Source organism: Hyla sarda, chromosome 5 (assembly GCF_029499605.1).
Source record: "Hyla sarda isolate aHylSar1 chromosome 5, aHylSar1.hap1, whole genome shotgun sequence".
Taxonomy (NCBI): Eukaryota; Metazoa; Chordata; class Amphibia; order Anura; family Hylidae; genus Hyla; species Hyla sarda.
Window position 1 is genome coordinate 254,565,132 of NC_079193.1, and position 19,956 is coordinate 254,585,087.

Consider the following 19,956-nt stretch of genomic DNA (forward strand, 5'->3'; position numbering starts at 1 on the left):
AGACATTCTTATAATATGTCAACAAATGTTAGATTTTATTTCCATCATTTACACTTTCAAAATAACAGAAAACAAAAAAATGGCATCTGCAAAAGTTTGCAGAGTTAAAGGGGTACTCTGCTGCCTAGTGCTTATTTCACCAACTTTTTAACTCTAACTTGATGACTTCACATAACACCCCTGTAATGTATGGGCCTTATCAATTAGCGTTGTCGTTCCCTGAGTTGGCGTTCTGTCTGGCTCACGTTGCTGCTTATTTCCTGTTGTTCGGTCCGTGAAAACTACCATTCCCCTAATACTTTGCGGCCTGATTATGCGCTTGGGTGCCACCTATTTTTCCTTGCTATTACGCCCATCCTTTTTTTTGTTCACGCCTATTTCCACCCATAGGCGTCCTAGCTTCCGCCCCTTGTTTCTTCTTTCCACGCCCATATTGTTCCATCGTTCGGTAGAGAAATGTGCGCCTGCGCATCCCTACGCTGTCAGCGTAGTGCTAACATAGCATACGTTAGTAGCGTAGCCATGCGCATGCGCAGTTTTCCTTCCAGTTCAGGGCTTACGTTCCTAGCGTAGCCCTGCGCATGCGCAGTTGTCGTTACAGCTCAGGGCTACGCTACTAACGTAAGCCCTTATCTGTAAGGACTACTGCGCATGCGCAGGGCTACGCTACTGACGTAGCCGACGTTGGCACTACGCTGTAAGCGTAGTGCTGAGAACGTGATTCACAAAATGACCAGACATGCGCAATACGCGTCAAAGACGACTCTCAAAATATACACGACGCATGCGCTTGGCGCAAAGGATGATTGGACCAGGCTAGGACACCCACACAAGGGGCGGCAAAGAAAGTGAAAAACGTCATTCCCACACAATTTCCAAGAATGAATATTCAAGAAGTGGGCCGGCTTGACTACGGACACGGGAGGAGGGAAATGCGGACGTCAACGCTGACACTGCAGGGCGGGCTGACAACAACATGGCCGCAAACGCCGTCAGCAGTCACAAAGCACCAAAAAACTACACTACTTCCTGCACATAGGAACAGTAAGTATAACGGAAATAATATGCATTATTGAATCAGCAAGCATATTAGAGAGTTGAACAACTTTACACAATGGGCTAATGTATTGATAAAGTCATAGCAGCAGTACCCCTTTAATATCTTGTACTGCCCCCTTTGGCAAGTATCACAGCTTGTAAACGCTTTTTGTAGCCAACCAAGAGTCTTTCAATTCTTGTTTGAGGTATCTTTGCCCATTCTTTCTTTCAATTCTTGTTTGAGGTATCTTTGCCCATTCTTCCTTACAAAAGTCTTCCAGTTCTTTGAGATCTCTGGGCTGTCTGTCACGCACTGCTCTTTTAAGGTCTATCCATAGATTTTCAATTATGTTGAGGAGATTGTGCAGGCCATGGCAAAACCTTCAGTTTACGACTCTTGATGTAATTCCCCGTGGATTTTGAGGTGCGTTTAGGATCATTATCCATTTGTAGAAGCTATCATCTCTTTAACTTCAACTTTTTCACAGATGGCATCAAGTTAGCATCCAAAATTTGCTGAAATTTTATTGAATCCATTTTTCCTTCTACTCGTGAGATGTTCCCTGTGCCACTGGCTGCAATACAACCCCAAAGCATGATTGATCCACCCCCATGCTTAACAGTTGGACAGAGGTTCTTTTCATTAAATTCTGTTCCCCTTCTTCTCCAAACATACCTTTGCTCATTCCGGCCAAAAAGTTCAATTTTAACCTCGGTCCACAGAACTTGTTTCCAAAATGCATCAGGCTTGTCTATATGTTCATTTGCAAAGTTCAAACGCTGATTTTTGTGGTGAGGACGTAGAAGAGGTTGTCTTCTGATGACTCTTCCATGAAGACCATATTTGTACAAGTATCTCTTTATAGTGGACTTGTGTACCACAACTCCAGTGTCTGCCAGATCTTTCTGGAGGGAATGTGCAGTCAAACTTGGGTTTTGAATTGTTTTTCTCACAATCCTGCGAGCTGTTCTGTCTGATATTTTTCTTGGTCTTCCAGATCTTGCTTTAACTTTCACTGTTCCTGATGACTGCCATTTCTTAATTACATTCCGAACAGAGGATATTGACATCTGAAAACGTTTTGCTATCTTCTTATAGCCTTCTCCAGCTTTATGAGCGTCAACTCTTTTCAGTTTCAGATTTCTAGACTGCTCAGAAGAACCCATGGTGCTGATTGTTGGGAAAAGGTCAGATGAGTCTGGGCATTTAAAACCTTTGAGATTGACATCACCTGGTCTTCCCAGATGATGATTGAGAACAATCCATGACACTGGCAGCTCTCAGCTTTGCAAAGGGGGCAGTGCATGCTATAAATTCTGCAGAGTGCCATAACTTTTGCAGTCACCATTTTTTAGTTTTCAGTTATTTTGAAAGTGTAAATGATGGAAATAAAATCTAACTTTTGTTGACATATTATAAGAATGTCTAATCTGTAATTTGATGCCTTTTTGGAGATTTTTTCCATCTTTCTTTGGCTTCTTTAAGCACATTAATACAAATTTTTACCTGGGGTGCCCAAACTTTTGATCCCCACTGTACGTATCCACACTAATGTCCTAATTCTGGGCCCATAGATAAAAGTCATCTATACTTTACCTTATTTGTAATGAAGCTTTTTCTGCTTCTATATTCGTACATCAACTATCCGCCCTGTCATTTTTATGCATCCGCCCCAGTTTGGATCACGTGACTATGTCATGTGATCATATGCTTGGTAATATGGGGCAGAAATCTCTCCGGCCTGACGTCACCAATCATCACGTGATGTATCTGTGGGCGTGTGATCATCTCATATGATCACGTTTGGTATTACGAACCAGTGATCTGTTGAATGGTGTACTGAATGACCGGACCAACCTCACTAACTATCATGTGACCTGCACAGTCATGTGATTAGCACCGGACACAGCCCTGGTCACCTGACTATAGGCATGATACGGACTCAGGTGGCGGAAGTAAGTGACTGTACCACCGGAGCTGTGGAGTAGTTTCGCCGCTCAGAACTAAGATGGATGTGAACACTATCCAATCTACCCCTGGATAGGCTTTTATAAGGTATTCTATTGGTATAACAGGAGTATAGGGGCAGTGTCCGTGCATATATAAAGACTGCATGGACACCTAGCTCACATGGTGCTCCCTGCCCCACCATGTGCAGGCTTTGTTAATCAGCCATCATCCTATTATGGAACTACATGTACCAGTGGAGCCCCTTATCGTCCCCTGGCGAACTGGGGCTACAAACGCGTTGGGTCTTGCGGCACTGATTTGTCTGGGATCAGATAAGTTAGTTTTCATATTTTTACCCCTGTTCATTGTTTATCCCTTTAGGGATTGATGATATTGCTCTATAAGAAAAGGCTTGTTCATACTCTGCATTTTTAGATGCGGTCTTTCCAGCTAAATTTTATTTCATTTAAGGAAACTATTCTTTATGTATTTTGTTGCAGCAACAGTGTTACAATATTGGATTACTGTCTATTTTCATCATTTGTGACAGGAGTTACACTTGTTGCTACCTCTTATCATATGGCATGGTTTGTCTATATTATGTGACTAAGTAATAATTATACTGTGGTGTCCCAGTACGGGATATGGTCCCGTATTGTCCTTCTGTACCGTCAGGTTGAGTCCCCGGGGCTCTCCTGGAGTATCTCCACCTGTGTAGATAGGTTTCCCATAAAGGGTTTTGATATAATGAGTAAAGGACCTCTACTGTTAGTCACATGTTTAAGTCATATGATTGTTACCCAGAGAACCCAGTGACCTCTCTAGTGACCTATGGGCTCCTTGCACAGCCCCCCTATATAAGATGGGGAGGAGCTGCAATTGCTCTCTTTTTCTCTTAGCTCACTGCTACTTCTGCTGAGGTCAAGTCCAGACCAGTGTTCCAGTATCAGTGTTCAGAGCATTGGAGGCCTCACGCCTAAAGTCTGTAGCCATCTATCAATTGCAAGTAAGCTAAAGTCACGAACACGAAGGGGTTAATACCATCTACCCCTTGGGCACTAACATCTGCCCCTTACACCTCACATCACACCCCGTGGTGCACCACAACACATTACCTGTGTGATTGTGGTCTCATCTAATATATCAGTGAATTATACACCGAGAATTATTGTTATCTGCAGCCAGCAGGCCCTCTATCTAAGGGTACAGGTTGTAATATCTATATGTCACTACAGCTTAATATCTACTGACTTTACTTGCCTTGACATATTTTGTAATCAAGCAATAGGCTTCTGTAGGTTTGCTATCCTTCTCCTATCCCACCAGACAGATAGAAACCCCTTAGTGAGACAGAGAGCACTCCATCCCCATATTGTCTGTAACTAGGGACACCATAGATTAGAGGAGGGGGAGGTTCCGATGCAGGGCCGCCCTTATCATGGCATCTACTCTGCCTAGGTTTTAGGGGTAGAGTAAGGGACGTACAGTAGGGATATCTAGGCAGGGGCCGAATACATCAGGCCCTCCCCTTATTCCCTTAGTCCCCTCCCCCATTCCTTTCCCCAATTACTCCCACCCCCCACTCCCAATCTTTCCTTTAGCAATAGCTGCATAATACCAGTAATACCGAAATAAGACTGTGTAATGTTTCCCATCATCAGTGTACGCAACAGGTGACATTGTTCACCGGGAACAAAACACCCAACATTGGTGGTTTCACTAGTGTGGTTGATGGTCTGTGAGAGGATCTGTGTTACATATATTTGTGATGATTTTTGTAGAATTTTGTGATGTTGCCTTGCTTTTATTCTAGTAAATTAATAAATGTTAAGTTTTAGTGTAACAGTGATTTTTTGGTTGGAGAACACTAAAGGAGTATTGGATTTACAGTGATTTGATCAACAAGACAATGACCCTTAGCACACAGCCAAAACAACATAGGAGTAGCTTAGGTACAACTCTGTAAATGTCCTTGGGTGGCTCAGTTAGTCAGAGGCCTGACATGAACCATATTGAACATCTCTGGACACCTGTAAATGGCTTCAACAAACAGTCTCCATTTAACTTGACAGGGCTTGAGAGAATCAGCAGATAAGATTGCTAGAAGATCATGAAATCCAGGTGTGCAAAAGGGTCTGAAGACTTTCCAAATGAAATTCTATTTCTTAACACAATATAACGCTGTACACCATACAACAGAGCAGAGTGCACCACTTTGTATGTGGTAGATTCTGCTAGAAGCACATACTGCTAAACTTATTTTAACTTGATCTGGTATGAAGCACATCAAAAAATGAAAGCTAATCCTTTATTCTCTTTAAGAAAAGGAAACAATAAAAAAAAAAGGTTTCTCTCCAGAAGCCAAGAAAATAAAACATACAAATGCACATTTATCACATTACTAACATGATCTGGCTTGAATGCCTTAAAGGGGTACTCCTTGGAAACCTTTTTATTTTTATTTTTTTTAAATCAACTGGTACCAGAAAGTTAAACAGATTTGTAAATCCCTTCTATTAAAAAATCTTAATCCTTCCAGTACTTTTTAGGGGCTGTATACTAAAGAGAAGTCCAAAAAAGAAATGCATTTCCTCTGATGTCCTGACCACAGTGCTCTCTGCTGACCTCTGCTGTCCATTTTAGGAACTGTCCAGAGCAGCATATGTTTGCTATGGGGATTTTCTCCAGCTCTGGACAGTTCCTAAAATGGAAAGAAGATGTCAGCAGAGAGCACTGTTGTCATGACATCAGAAGAAATGCATTTCTTTTTTGGATTTCTCTTTAGTATACAGCCCCTAAAAAGTACTGTAAGGATTAAAGGAGTACTCCGGCACGCACTTTTTTCATTTTATCCCGTCCGGGCTGCAAAATAAAAGAAAACACACTTTCTCTTACCTGCCAACAAGCCCCCGGAGCTCCGGTACAGGTGTTCAGTCCCCGGGCTGTATTCTTCTTACTTCTTGTTAGCCCAGTATGTCACAAGGAGCCTCAGCCTATCACCGGCCGAGGCGGGACATCACTGCGGCCGGTGATAGGCTGAAGCTCCGTGTGACGTGCCGGGCTAACAGGAAGAAGAATACAGCCCGAGGACCGAACACCTGTACCGGAGTGTACCGGAGCTCCGGGGGCTCGTTGGCAGGTAAGAGAAAGTGTGTTTTCTTTTATTTTGCAGCCCGGACCCAGTTGATTAAAAAAAAAAAAAGTTACCACAGGAGTACCCCTTTAAAGGAGAAATGTAGTACAATATAACTTATCTCCTATCCGAAGGGGGCAGAGATTACAGTCTTCTTGGGGATGATACCACAAGGATTTTTTTTTGTCATTCTTCTCTTAAGATCCTCTCAAGCTCTGTCAGCTTGGATGGGGACTGTCAGTGGAAGACATTTTCATTCAGTTTGGACTCTGGCTGGGCCACTCAAGGACATTCAAAAAGTTGTCACTATGTCTCTCTTGTGCTGTCTTGGCAGTATGTTTAGGGTCCTTGTGTTAAGTCTAGAGCACTCTGGATCATGTTTTCTTAAAAAACTATCCTTGTCCTTCTTTGCTTCATTAAGCTTTCCCTTAACCCTGGTTGGATTCCTGGTTCCAGTGGATGAAAAACACCCCACAAAAGAAAAATATCATGGGGCACCAATAAAACCTCTCACAGAGGTATACACTACAGATCAAGAGAAAATATCAAAACAAGATATCATATTAACACAATAGGTAACTTTCCAATGCGTTTCTATGGCTATAAAGTGATGCCATCAGGGGAAGGAAAAAAGGGATTACTCCAATTGGATGATAATAGCCACTCAGAATAGTAACATAAACCATGAAAAACATAAATCTGGTGGATCAACTCCAAAGGTCCCAGTAATTGCTTACTTGGTATTTTTGGGAAAATAATTGTGCCCTATAGTGTAAAAGAAAGCTGCAACCAGTAGATATGGACAGCTGGCTTCACTGGTTATAATTACAACCACCACATTACCCCTTCAAGTTATATACACAAATATGGGTGACCACTATGTATGGAACTACAAGTTCCAGCATACCTTTGGGCCAAACAATTGGATGCTAAGGAGTGTGCAATACATAAAAGGAAATGTGTCCAAACACTGGTGTGATCCACAATGGTAGACTTTGAATGGGGTTTACAATGAATCCAAATATCAAACAAAGCCTAAATAGGCATGCATTTGAAAAAAATTATTACCAGAGAGGAAATCACATCATGCAAAATGATAATATCAGGAGCAGCAGAGCAATGGATTGTTCCCCCATCTGGGATAATTCACACAGCATGCAGCCTCTCCTCCCACACAGTCACATTTTATAAATAGAATAACGCTATTTTCATCTGACAGTCTCAGAAGGGGGAAAAACATTGCCATGTTTGAGGAGGAAATATGAATTCTCCAGTAGAAAATAGCCAACCATACAAATCCCACTATGTGGAATCATTAACTCTATGTGGTGTCTTTTTAGAATTCAAACACTTTCCAGGTACAGAATAATGTGGGTAGACAATTCAGAGGAAACAATTTCATACAAATGGTTTTTATTTTCACTTTAATTTAAAACCGAATTCTACGCTAGACATTTGGCAGATGATTTAGACTTCACAGGGAATCCATACCCCTTGGCGTATAAATGTTTTCTGCCATACAAGACATTTGCTTTTAAAGACGATATGCTGACAAAGACATACAGACTAATTTCAGCACTTTATTAAACTAGCTAGATATTTGTATACCTGACCGTTGTGTTCTTTTAGAAAATGTATTAGTTTTAATCTTTAGAAATTTTGGGGTATAAGGACACAGAAGAGCAAGATACACTATATAGGGAGGAAGTTGACATTAAAAAGGTCATAGCCTTATTATGGCCAACATCCTCTCACTAATGGTGTATGTTCAGATGTTGGAATGTCCACACATAAAATTTCCATATGGACATTACGACAGTGAAGCACCGGCAGAACATGTTGGCGCTAGGATCCCTTGGAAATGCGCAGCCTCACAGACTGCCATGCATTTCCGTGTGGACTCTGCAGAAAGAATAGATATGTCTTTTCTTTCTATGGACCGGAACCGGGATTTCCGCACCAGAAACATTGCCACAGAACTGTCACAGTATGCACAGTGCAGCAGAATCCCATTGAAATGATAGATCCTCAAGCAAATTAATGGAGAAAAACTGCACAAAAACATAGAAAGGCATGCCAGGGTAAATAAATAAATAAAAACATGCAGTATAAGGTCTTGTGCACATATTGTTCTACAATTGTGTTATAGTGTAACCTCCACAAAAGACTGCCTCGTTATCCAGGCCAGGCTGACAACAAAATCACACTCAAATTATCAATGGAATTCAAATTTATCAACCCATGGGGGTCTGGATATGGAGTCACACTGAAAATCAAAGTGGAAAACCACACTACAGGCTGATCCAACTTTGATGTAATGTCCTTAAAACAAGTCAAAATGAGGCTCAGTAGTGTGTGTGTCCTCCCCGTGCCCGTATGACCTCCCTACAATGCCTGTGCATGCTCCTTATGAGGCTCCTGGACAGTCTGTGGTGCAACGTGGCCTTGGTGGATGGAGCGAGACATGATCTCCCAGTTGTGCTCAATTGGATTCAGGTCTAGGGAACGGGTGGGCCAGTCCACAGCATCAATGCCTCCCTCTTGCAGGAACTGCTGACACACTCCAGCCACATGAGGTCTAGCATTGTCTTGCATTAGGAGGAACCCAGGGCCAACCGCACCAGCATAGGGTCTCACAAGGGGTCAGAGGATCTCATATAGGTACCTAATGGCAGCCAGTTTACCTCTGGCAAGCACATGGAGGGCTGTGTGGCCCCCCCAAAGAAATGCCACCCCACACCATTACTGACCCACCGCCAAGCCGGTCATGCTGGAGGATGTTGCAGGCAGCAGAATGTTCTACACGGCGTCTCCAGACTCTAACACGTCTGTCACATGTGCTCAGTGTGAACCTGCTTTCATCTGTGAAGAGCACAGGGCGCCAGTGGCGAATTTTGCAATCTTGGTGTTCTCTGGCAAATGCCAACCCCCCACCTGTGGATGTCGGGCCCCCATACCACCCTCATGGAGTCTGTTTCTGACCGTTTGAGTGGACACATGCACATTTGTGGCCTGCTGGAGGTCATTTTGCAGGACTCTGGCAGTGCTCCTCCTGCTCCTCCTTGCACAAAGGCAGAGGTAGCGGTCCTTCTGCTGGGTTGTTGCCCTCCTGTGGCCTCCTCTACATCTCCTGATGTACTGGCCTGTCTTCAGGTAGTCCCTCCATGCTCTGGACACTTAGCTGACAGACACAGCAAACCTTCTTGCCACAGCTCGCATTGATGTGCCATCCTGGATGAGCTGCACTACCTGAGCCACTTGTGTGGGTTGTGGACTCTTTCTCATGCTACCACTAGAGTGAAAGCACCACCAACATTCAAAAGTGACCAAAACATCAGCCTGGAAGCATAGGAACGGAGAAGTGGTCTGTGGTCACCAACTGCAGAACCACTCCTTTATTTGGGGTGTCTTGCCTATAATTTCCACCTGTTATCTGTTCCATTTGCACAACAGCATGTGAAATTGATCATCAATCAGTGTTGCTTCCTGAGTGGACAGTGCGATTTCACAGAAGTGTGATTGACGGAGTTACATTGTGTTGTTTAAGTGTTCCCTTTATTTATTTTTTTGAGCAGTGTACTATACACAATAGCCATATTCTTTGATAAGGCATCTTCCCAATCAAAGGACACATTTCACTGCAATTTTAGGTGATCTATTTAAATAGTTGTCACTATATATTGCAAGAGATGGTGAAAAGTTTTAAAAAATTTTTATAAAATTATTTGATTAGGAGAGTCCACAGGTTCCTCTTTAATGAGTCATAAAAAGCTTAATAAAAAATAGCTGTTTTTCCAACTAAACCAACATGCAAGGAAAGAAATAGTTGACGTTTTGGTCACGTCACATGGCCATTCTTAGGCTTGAAGTGGCCATGTGCGTTGGCTGAAACGTCACCTGTAAAATTTTGGGGGATTACTTAGAAGCCAGAGACCCGGGCAGTATTACAAATTGCACCCTACTTTTGCTCTACAAGTAGGCTGTTCCATTTTTCTACTGATCAAGGAGCAAGGAGAGAAATACAAATTTTATTTGAAATTCTAAACTTTCTAAACTACAGGATTTAATACATGCAGTCACAGACATAATTATTTTAGCCTTTGTACTCTGACAGTGGTTCAGCCATAGCATCTGGAAGCACAGACAACATATTTTCTGACGCATAAATTAGCAGCCCATAAGGAGAACTGTGTCTTCCACAACTTCATCAGCACCTGCTTAATTAATTAAATCTTACATGAAGTCCTCCAACCTCAACCTTTAAAATCCCTGCACAGAACTCTAACAATCTTTACGTGTTGACAGGTCCGTGAGCTACAGCCTGCAGTTCTGTCAGATCCTAATCCATTCTGAGAAAGCAGAACGCTCAGCATCTCAGATTTATAAATGTACTCAAACATGTACAAGTTCTAGCAATAACATAAAAAAACTAATACCAACACCAAGATATAGAGCTTCAAATTAAAGCTATTATGCTCACACCTAGTTTTGTACCCATATTTTTACCTGCAAAGACTATTCAAAACGGGCCAAGATTTAAGGACAAAAATGCGCCCAACACAACCAATCGCAGCACACCTTTCATTTCTCAAATTGCCCTGGTAAAACAAAACACTGAACTTTGATTGGTTTCTATGGGCACATTGGGCCATTTTTTTTATACAAATAAAAGGCAAAACAGAAATGTGTGAACATAACCCTAAGGTTTTCACACAGGTTGAAAATCTAACGATTTGCTTCAGCACAGGATTTGCATACTTTTGGTACAGAATTGCCAAGATTTCAAGTGCCCAAATCCCAACAACAAAAAAATATTTGGTAAAAATCCACAGTTTGTGGATTATGCCAAATCTGCAATAAAGTTATATTGTAGATTTTCTGCGGTTTTCGCTTTCCCCACTGAAGACAATGGCCCTGATTTACCAAGAGTGGAGTGGAGTGGCGTTTTCTTTGTGGGTTTTAATTCCCTACAATTTTTTTCCATGGTAGACATTTTTAGGACTTTTCCCTACATTTTGCTTTTTACAATTTTCTGAGGAAACCTTAGTAGATATGTTGGATTTTTGTGAAAATGTCAGGGACACACCCCCTTTTCCTAACAGCCACGCCCCCTTTTCGGTTTTCTCAGTAAAATAGAGAGTTGGTCGTTTTTTTTTTTCCATTTCTGGCTTAATGACACAGAATTCTGGAGCAATGAGAGAGAATTGTGGCGCAATGAAACAGAATCTGTTGCAATGCGCCAGAATCTGTCGCACAACCCCACAAAACATGTCGGGTTTACAATAGTAAATCAGGGCCAATGTAGAAAAGTCACAGCGTATTTGCAACATAAACTGACATGCAGTGGATTTAGAATCTGCATATCTTTAGAAGCAGTCAAATGATGGTTAAGTTCCACAGTAGAGAAAAGAAAAAAGAAAAAGCTAGAAAAAGCTGATTCCCCCCCCCCCCCCACCTTGTTTACGGTATAATCACTTTATCATGCATTAATCTTCTGTCTCCTTCAATAAAATGTAAAACTGCTCAAAATGCTGAATGTTCCGAAAAAACAAGCCTCCATACAACTTCACAGATGTAAAAAATAAAAATTTCATAGGTTTTGGAATGTGGCAACACAAAATATTTTTGTTTAAGTGTTTTTGTTGTAAATAAACTACGGTAGTAAAACACAGTGAACAGCAGAATTGCTGTTTGTTCAAACTTCAAAAAGTTTTTATAGATAAACGTTGGCATCTAATTTTATTTTTTTTTTAATGCAGCTTTTTATTAAATATTTTCAAGATAGAAATACAAACATACATAAAGTAATAAGGCATCATATCGGAGAAGTCTGGAAAGCAGGGTAGTCCAAAGGAGCATCAAACAGTTATTTACTAGGCCAAATTGCAAGTGTAGCCAAACATATCAACACTGCATATATACTCAAAAGGCCAAAGCTATTAGGAACCACATAACAGAAAACACAAAACAGACAGAAAAAACACACTACATCAGACAGCACACAGGAGAAAAAAAAGGGGGAAGGAAGGGAACACAGGGAGGAAACGAACGTAAACAGCTCAGGGAGGCTGCCGATCAGTAAAGTGGACCCACGGGTCCCAAATAGAGAAGAACAATGGCACAGTATTGTTGAGAGAAGAAGTCAGAGACTCGAGGGATCAGATCTCACCAATTCGGGCCAGCAACTCGCTCTCAGATGGAGGGGTAGTCCGCTTCCAACATTTAGCAATCAGAGTCTTGGCTACTATAACAATGTGCATAAACAAATTAAACGGCTTTTTGGTAAGGGCTCTAGGAGACAAATGCACAAGGTAAACCAGGGGGACAGAGACCCCTAAAACAGAGCCCAACAGGTGAGCCACCATCTGCCAATAGCCCACTATAAGCGGACAGTCACTTTCACTTTCGCTTTAGAAGCGGCGGTCAGCTTTGACTGCCGCTTCTAAAGGGTTAATACCGCACATCGCCGCGATCATATGGCGGGAGCCGACGCAGGACGTAAATATACGTCCTGCGTCGTTAAGGGGTTAAATTGCATTTCTTTGTAGGTCGTACAAATGGAAGGGTAGAGGACAAATAATGACTAAACTGGAGATAATGGAACTGCTCGGAGGAGGGAAAACCATTCCTGGACACCAATTGATCAAACGGTAGAAAGGCATGGGAACGAAAATGCACTACATCCGCCCAACAAAAAAGCCCCCTAGTATCCCATGCACTCAGCATGCCAGAGGTCAGGCCATGTAAAAATTTCACGATGGTACAGAAAAGACTGCATAGGGGAAGACAAGGACACTAGTTTAAACTTAACGGAACAATAACCCCAGACATATCTGAAGAAAGCCATCGGACCCAAAAGAGGACCCAAAGAAGGAGAGGAAAGAGGGAGAGTCCAAAGGACAGAGTTAGGATGAACAGGGGCCAGCCATAGCTTCTCAAGCTCCATCCATTAACTTTATGCATGATATGAGGACCAGGCAGCCAGGTGACGTAGATGGGCAGCCCAATAATACTTTGCTACATCCGGTAAAGCCAAACCCCCAAAGGACCCACCCACCATCATTACAGATATCGGCATATGGTGTCGTTTAGCATCCCATATAAAGCGAAAAATAGCAGCCTGAAGGGAGCGAATATACTGGCTAATGTCTCATTTTTACATCAGTTTTGAGGATTAGCTAATATCATTGTATATATTGACCACAGGATTGAAACCCCACTTTTGTCCATAGGTGCGGGTCCTCTACCCCATTGTATGAGTGCACAATTGCACTTGGGGTTGAGCACCTGTTATCACCTTGAGACTACGTTGTTTTGTTTTTCTGAAGGGAGCGAATAGCAGAGAGAGGGACGCGTACTGTAAGGGTCTCGAAAAAATATAACAATTTAGGGAGGACCGTCATTTTAACAGGCGCTATGCGACCAAAAAACGATAGACTGGGACCGCCACTTCTCCAGAAGACCCCAAAGCTCCCGAAATAGAGGAGGAAAATCTGAGTACAGGGAGGCATAGGAGGGAATTAAGAAGACCCCAAGAGATTTAAGAGCAGAGGGAGACCACTTCAAAGAAAAGTCAGCCTGAAGGAGAGAGGACATAGAGGAAGGAAGATTCAAAGTCATAGCCTCAGTCTTAGATAAATTGACCTTATACCCCGAAACCACCCCAAAGGAATGCAAAATCTGAAAGAGCAGGGAGGGAAAGGATAGGACGGGTAAGGGTTAGAAGGACGTCTTCCGCAAACAGGCAAATCTTAAAGTCACGATCATGTAACTGGACCCCAGAGATGTCCGGGTCCCCCCGAACCAGGGCAGCTAATGGCTCAATACAAAGAGCAAAGATCAAGTGAGACAGCGGACATCCCTTCCGGGTCACATGAGGGAGTTTAATAGAGGCAGTAGGGGAGGAGTAGAGGCCCTGTAGGACAGTCAGAAAAGGCCCAGTGATTCCGAACTTCCAGAGAGTAGCAAACCTAAATGGCCAACTAAGCCTATCAAAGGACTTCTCAGCATTAAGGCTAAGGACCAGTGCCTGCTCTGAGTGCCGGTTAACCAAGTCTATGAGGTCCACCACCCATCTAGTGTTATCTCCCCCCTGACGGCAAGGGATAAAACCAACCTGATCTTTATGAATCAAGGCGTACCGCCAAGACTTTGGTAAAAAGCTTCAGATCAGAATTAAGAAGGGCAATGGGCCTGTAACTTGAACAGTCATGGGGTCCTTACCCGGTTTAAGGATAAGAGTGATCAAGGAGTGTAAGAAAGATTGCGGCTTCCCCCCCCCCCCCCCCGCCCCCATAAAAGAATTGAACAGAGACATAAGCCAAGTAATAAGAGAGGTGCAAAAGTCTTAGTAGTATAGCTAAGTAAAGCCGTCAGGACCAGGGGAGCATCCATTAGGTAGAGATTTGATAACCTCAACCAACTCCTCAGAGCAATTCAAGACAGCTTGATCAGCAACCGAGAGGGAAGGCAAATCACATTGTGACAGAAAGGAATGCAATGCTGCATCACGGTACCCTGGGTCGGACGGAAGCTGTGAGGGAAGAGATTACAGTTTAGAGTAGTAATCCAGAAGAATACGCAAGATAGTATCAGGATGATAGTGAAGAGTACCAGCAGCGTCTTTAAGTGCTGAGGGGAGGCTGGGCCACAGCCCGGCCACGTAAGCATCTGGCTAGCAAAGTATGGGCCTTATTGCGCTTCTCATAAAACCACAGTTTAGCATAGAGGGAAAGGCGTTCAATGTTTGAAGAGCCAGATCACCCAGGTGAGCGCAAGCCGCAACCAATCATCTCAGCACCGAAAGGGAAGGGGAAACTAAAGAGAAGCCTCCAATTGAGAAATCTCAGCATGAAGCTCCCGGGAGCGAGTCAAGGCATCCCTTTTGAGATGGGATACCAGGGCAATACAATGACCACAGAACACAGATTTATGTGCTTCCCACAGAACGGCATGCAAAGCAACAGAGCCATCATTAGTAGCAAAATATTCAGATATACAAGCCTGAATCGACTCCCGGGAGGGCAAAGATTTGAGCAAAGAGTCCTTGAGACGCCAATTACAGTGACGAGGAGAGGTAGACAGAGGAGAAAAGGAAAGAAGGACCAGACTATGATCCGACCAAGAAATCGGTTTCAGGGACGCGTCAGCCAGCATGCGGACCATTGGTAGGTTCCAAAAGAAAAAATCACTACGTGTGTGCAACCGATGAGGGTGGGAATAAAAAAGAATAAGACCGATCCGTCGGGTGATTTATTCGCCAGAAATCATACAAGGAGGAAGAACGAATCAGTTGACGAAAAAGCGACGCTCCACAGAGGGCAAAAAAATCTAATTAAAATCCCCACCTAAAAGCCATGCAGAAGGGGGATACTTGTGGAGCTTGTCTAGGACTCCGCAAAGGAAAGGAATTTGAGAGAAATTTGGAGCATAGACATTACAGAAAAGCAATGGCTTACCCCCCTAAGGAACCCTCGACTATAACAAACTGCCCCCTAGGGTCTACAAAAGAAGAAGTTACCTGGAAAGGGCAAGACCTAGAAATCAGAATAGCTACTCCCGCTACTTTCCTATCTGAAGTAGCCGAAAGAACCTGGGGATATAAGTGTTAAAGGAATTGAAAAGAGCCACCACGGTCAAAGTGCATCTCCTGATCTAACGCAACATCCAACACATTCATCTCCCGCTGTAAAAGGCGCCTCTTAAGGGGGGTTTGAGGCCCTTTACATTCAAAGAGACACACCCGACCATGATGGAAACCAATGGGAGAAGTACGCAAAAGAAACAGGGTACAGGGAGGGAGAGAGAGAGAACAGGGGCACCAAAGGAAACACCACAAGACAAGACCAGACAAACAAAAACAAACAAGGGAAATGTACAAAGGAAACGTACAACAAATACACCAGAAAACAAACCAAAGACCCAAAGGTCAGAGATGAGGCCCCAATGACCATACAGCCAGAGAAGAGACTAAGACAAATGAGAAAAAACAGATTAAACAAACCGAGCAATAAGGGTCAAATCATTGGCACAGCCTCAGAGGGGGAGGTAGAAGAACCACCCAAAAAATTAGACCACCAAAGAAGGAGCAATTCCACCCCCCAAGGCTGTGTCAAAGACTGAACGCAATCATTAGGGTGACCAAAAATATTAGTGCATAATAACAGGTATATGGGTACAAGAAACAGGAGTTATGCATCATAAGGCAGGGGAGAACCATATAAAGGGACAGGACTGTATATAAGAGTCCAAACATTAGCTATGAGCACCAGAAAACATATCAAGGAGGGTACTGGGGGAGCCCTGCGAGGTCTGTGAGGACGGCTTCCGACTCCGGTCAGACTGGCAGTTCTGGACAGGCTTCCTTACTGGAGGGAGGGAAGGAGGGGGAGGAGTCAAGCCCCAGTCCACAATCTGTGGAGTAGGCAAGTCCAGAGCAGAGCAAAAGCCTGATAGATCACCAAGGGAATGTAGAACAGCAGAACGTCCATCTCTGCAGGCATTAAGAGCAAAAGGAAAATTCCACCTATATGGCACCTTATGGTCCCATAGGACAGCCAGGAGAGGCTGGAGCATCCTTCGTTTGCGTAGGGTAATCCACGGGAGATCCTGTTATAGCTGGATGGGGGCTCCATCAAAGTCAAAGTTCTTAAGGGATTTAGTCCTAATTAACTCCTTGAGCTGAAAATCATGCATACAACAGATCATGCATGCAATGTCTCTTGGGGAACCCGCAGAAGACTTGGGGCGGAAGGCCCTGTGGGCCCTGTCCAAATGCATCTTGTGGGTAAGAGGTTTGCACAGAATGAGCTTACATATGGCTTCCAATGTCACATGAAGGTCCTCCTACTGAGTGGCTTCCGGGAGACCCCGCACCCTGATGTTATTACGCGTCCCTCTGTTATTTAAATCTTCCACATGGTCATGGAGATCACTGAGGAATTCAGATAGGGAGGCAATGGTAGTCTGGAGCTGAGCAACATAAGCCCAGGTAAAATTATGAGCATCCTCTAAGCCCTTTACCCTATCAGAGACATGCTGTAAATCTTGGCAGAGAGAAGATATCTCAGCTCTGCACGTGTCTTTAACTTCAGCAATGAGGGAACAAAAGTGCTTTTTAGTGGGAATTTCAGATAGTAGCTGGCTCCAGTCAGGTGGTATAAGGGAGGCAGCGGGGACCTCAGAGGGAGCAAGGCCGTCCTCTGAGAAGGCATCCCAGGGCTGACAGTCGTCCAGGTGGGCAGGTTCTGCCTAAGTAACAGAAGAGCTGAGGTGGCCCCGCAGTGGGGCAAAGCGAGAGGCCCCTGCATTTAGGCTGCTAGTAGATATAGCACTCTGAGGCTTAGGCAAAGGAGGTGCAGGAGGGCCAGACCCTAATAAAACAGAGGGTGAAGAGAGGGGGGGGACCAGTTGGTAAGGTCCAATGCCCCGCTGCAATGGTAGGCAGGTCTCTATCAGGGGCCACAGGGCTAGCAGGCCCAGCAGGAGATGGCCGTGGAGATGGAAAGGGGGTAGTAGGGACCCTCACCAATGCAGCGCAAGATGGCTGCAAACTCTCCTGTAAGGACTGGGGATGAGGGTCTCTGAAGAGGAGATGGCAACGCACCACAGGTGGACCAAGCCCCGACAGGCTGCAGCTCAGATGTAGCACTCACTGCATCCTGATGCTGGGTGCAGGGAGAGTCCCGTGCAGGCACTGAAGGCTCTGTCACCACCGCGGTCCCGGAAGTGAAGGCAGGAGAAGCCTTGGGCGACTCAGGAGCCAAAAGATCCGGGTCCCAGGCCAGGCAGCACCGACGGAGAGGCAGGCAAGTGCCAAGAGGTCCTCTGCAGCTCCTACAGAGGCGGCGGTAAGTCAGTAGTGGAGCAGGCACCTGGGAGGAAGTCATGCAGAGCGGGAACGGAGGCCAAGGGCTGGACCCGTAATGGTGGGCAGCATACTCGGGCGTGTTGCTTGAAGGGGCCTGAGGTAGCGGGAGATCCCCCCTGGAGAAGCAGAAGTTTGCCCGGGGTAGCCAGGGGTTTGTTGCATCGTGGGAGGTCCTCCCCAAAGAAAGCAGGCGGGTCGCCACAATTAAGGGCTGATATAAGGCCCTAGGGAGCGGGAGCTCTCAACTCACGCAGCCATCTTCCGACAGGCTGCCAAGATATATGTGCCACAAAAAGCATATTTGTTGGTTGAATACAAAGGCATATTTGCATTGTAACCACGGCCTTAGGCTGGATTCACACAATGTAACACCAAAAAAAAAAACCTGCCATAATAATGTGTTCTATGCAAGTCTATGGACAAGCGACAGAGCACACATTGTTTTAAAAACAGACGAAATTCCAACATTGGAATAATGAAATTTTTATACAATGTGTGCACTGATGGCTGTTTTTACATAGACTTTCATAAGACAGATTTTTTAATTTAAGAAATAGCTTTTCTTGCTTCTACAGTGTGAACCCAGACTATAGTATTTGTCCCCAAACAGATTTCATCTATTTTAGAAAATGTTTCTCATTCAAAGGTTTCATGTCATGCAACAAATTTTTGTGTAAGATAAAGACAACACAAGTAAACACAAAATGCTGACCCAAAGTGTGCATTACATTTACTAACATAAACGTAAATATACATCCTGTGTCCACTCCCATTGTATGAAATGTGCTGAGCATGTTTCATACTCAGTGGGTCCTGGTTGCTATCAGCAGCCAGGACCAACAGCTAGCGCCAGACATCGCTGATCCGGCCGATGTCTGGCTTTAACCCTGTAGACACCACAATAAAGTTGATTTGTGCTCTCTCTCCAAGGACTGGATATCTAGGTCTGGAAGATGACCAAGCATGTTCATTCATATACTGATGTCCCCTCAAATCTCCGAATCTGGTATAACTGCTACCTCCCCCATTCCATTGATGTTCTGGACTCACAGTTGTGTATAGAGGCCGGGGTGTTAACCCTAGGGCACTTATACTCTGATAACGTGGTTAAACCACTTCTCCAGCTCCAAACTGAGTTTGCTATTCCTAGAGAGGCGTTTTTTAAATACTTGCAGCTAAGGCATGCGCTTTACACTTAGTTTGGCCCTCCTATTTCTGATTACCCATTGATTGGGGTTTTTAAATCACAGGGTCTTCAGAGTTTTGTGTCCATCCTATACACCCATCTGATTCAGACCAAGATTTGCCAGTGGAACAGTACTGGCACTCTCACATCCCGACTCTCACAGGAGAGGACTAAGAAGTGATGCCCTTGCACATAAGTGTTTTGCCTGCTGCCAGTAATAAATTGGTCCAACTCTATATGATTAATTTCAGTTATATCACACCCATTAGGCTACATAGAATGGGGTGTTCCACTTGGGATGCATGCCACAGGTGCTACTCACCTAGGGCAGATTTCTGGCATCTTATCTGGGCCTGCCCCTTTGTCGTGTCCTTTTGGATGGATGGCCAACAATTGGTGTCCACCACAGTAAACCCTACCCCTACCCTGATCTCTCTCATTGGGGTTCTGTCTGAGGAAATTTGGCTGCCTCATGTATGGACGTTCCTCCGGAAGATATTTTTCCTGGCCAGGAAAGTTATGTCAAATGGAAAAAGCTGGTAAATTCTGTACTCTCATTTTCCCAATTGGTGTATAAGCATAGAAAATGTCCTACTAAAATCAAGAAAGCGTGGGGCCCCTGGTGTTCCTCCCCCCGACACAATGTTCACTCTCTACAGTTAGTTGCCTGAACATCCCCTTAGTATTCCAACCTAACCTGATGAAGTCTTCTTATTGGTTAATGCATCAGTGGTCCCCCACTGATGGCTGTTATAACTCTTTAGTAAAATACCCTTTGA

The 19,956-nt window shown here is 44.1% G+C and overlaps 1 protein-coding gene across 3 annotated transcripts in view; it reads right to left on the reverse strand.

Moving 5' to 3' along the window:
* The window catches only part of LDLRAD4 (low density lipoprotein receptor class A domain containing 4), a 257,251-nt gene that overhangs the window by 220,903 nt on the left and 16,392 nt on the right, over positions 1 to 19,956 (reverse strand). The gene's annotated exons all lie outside the window — the stretch shown is intronic.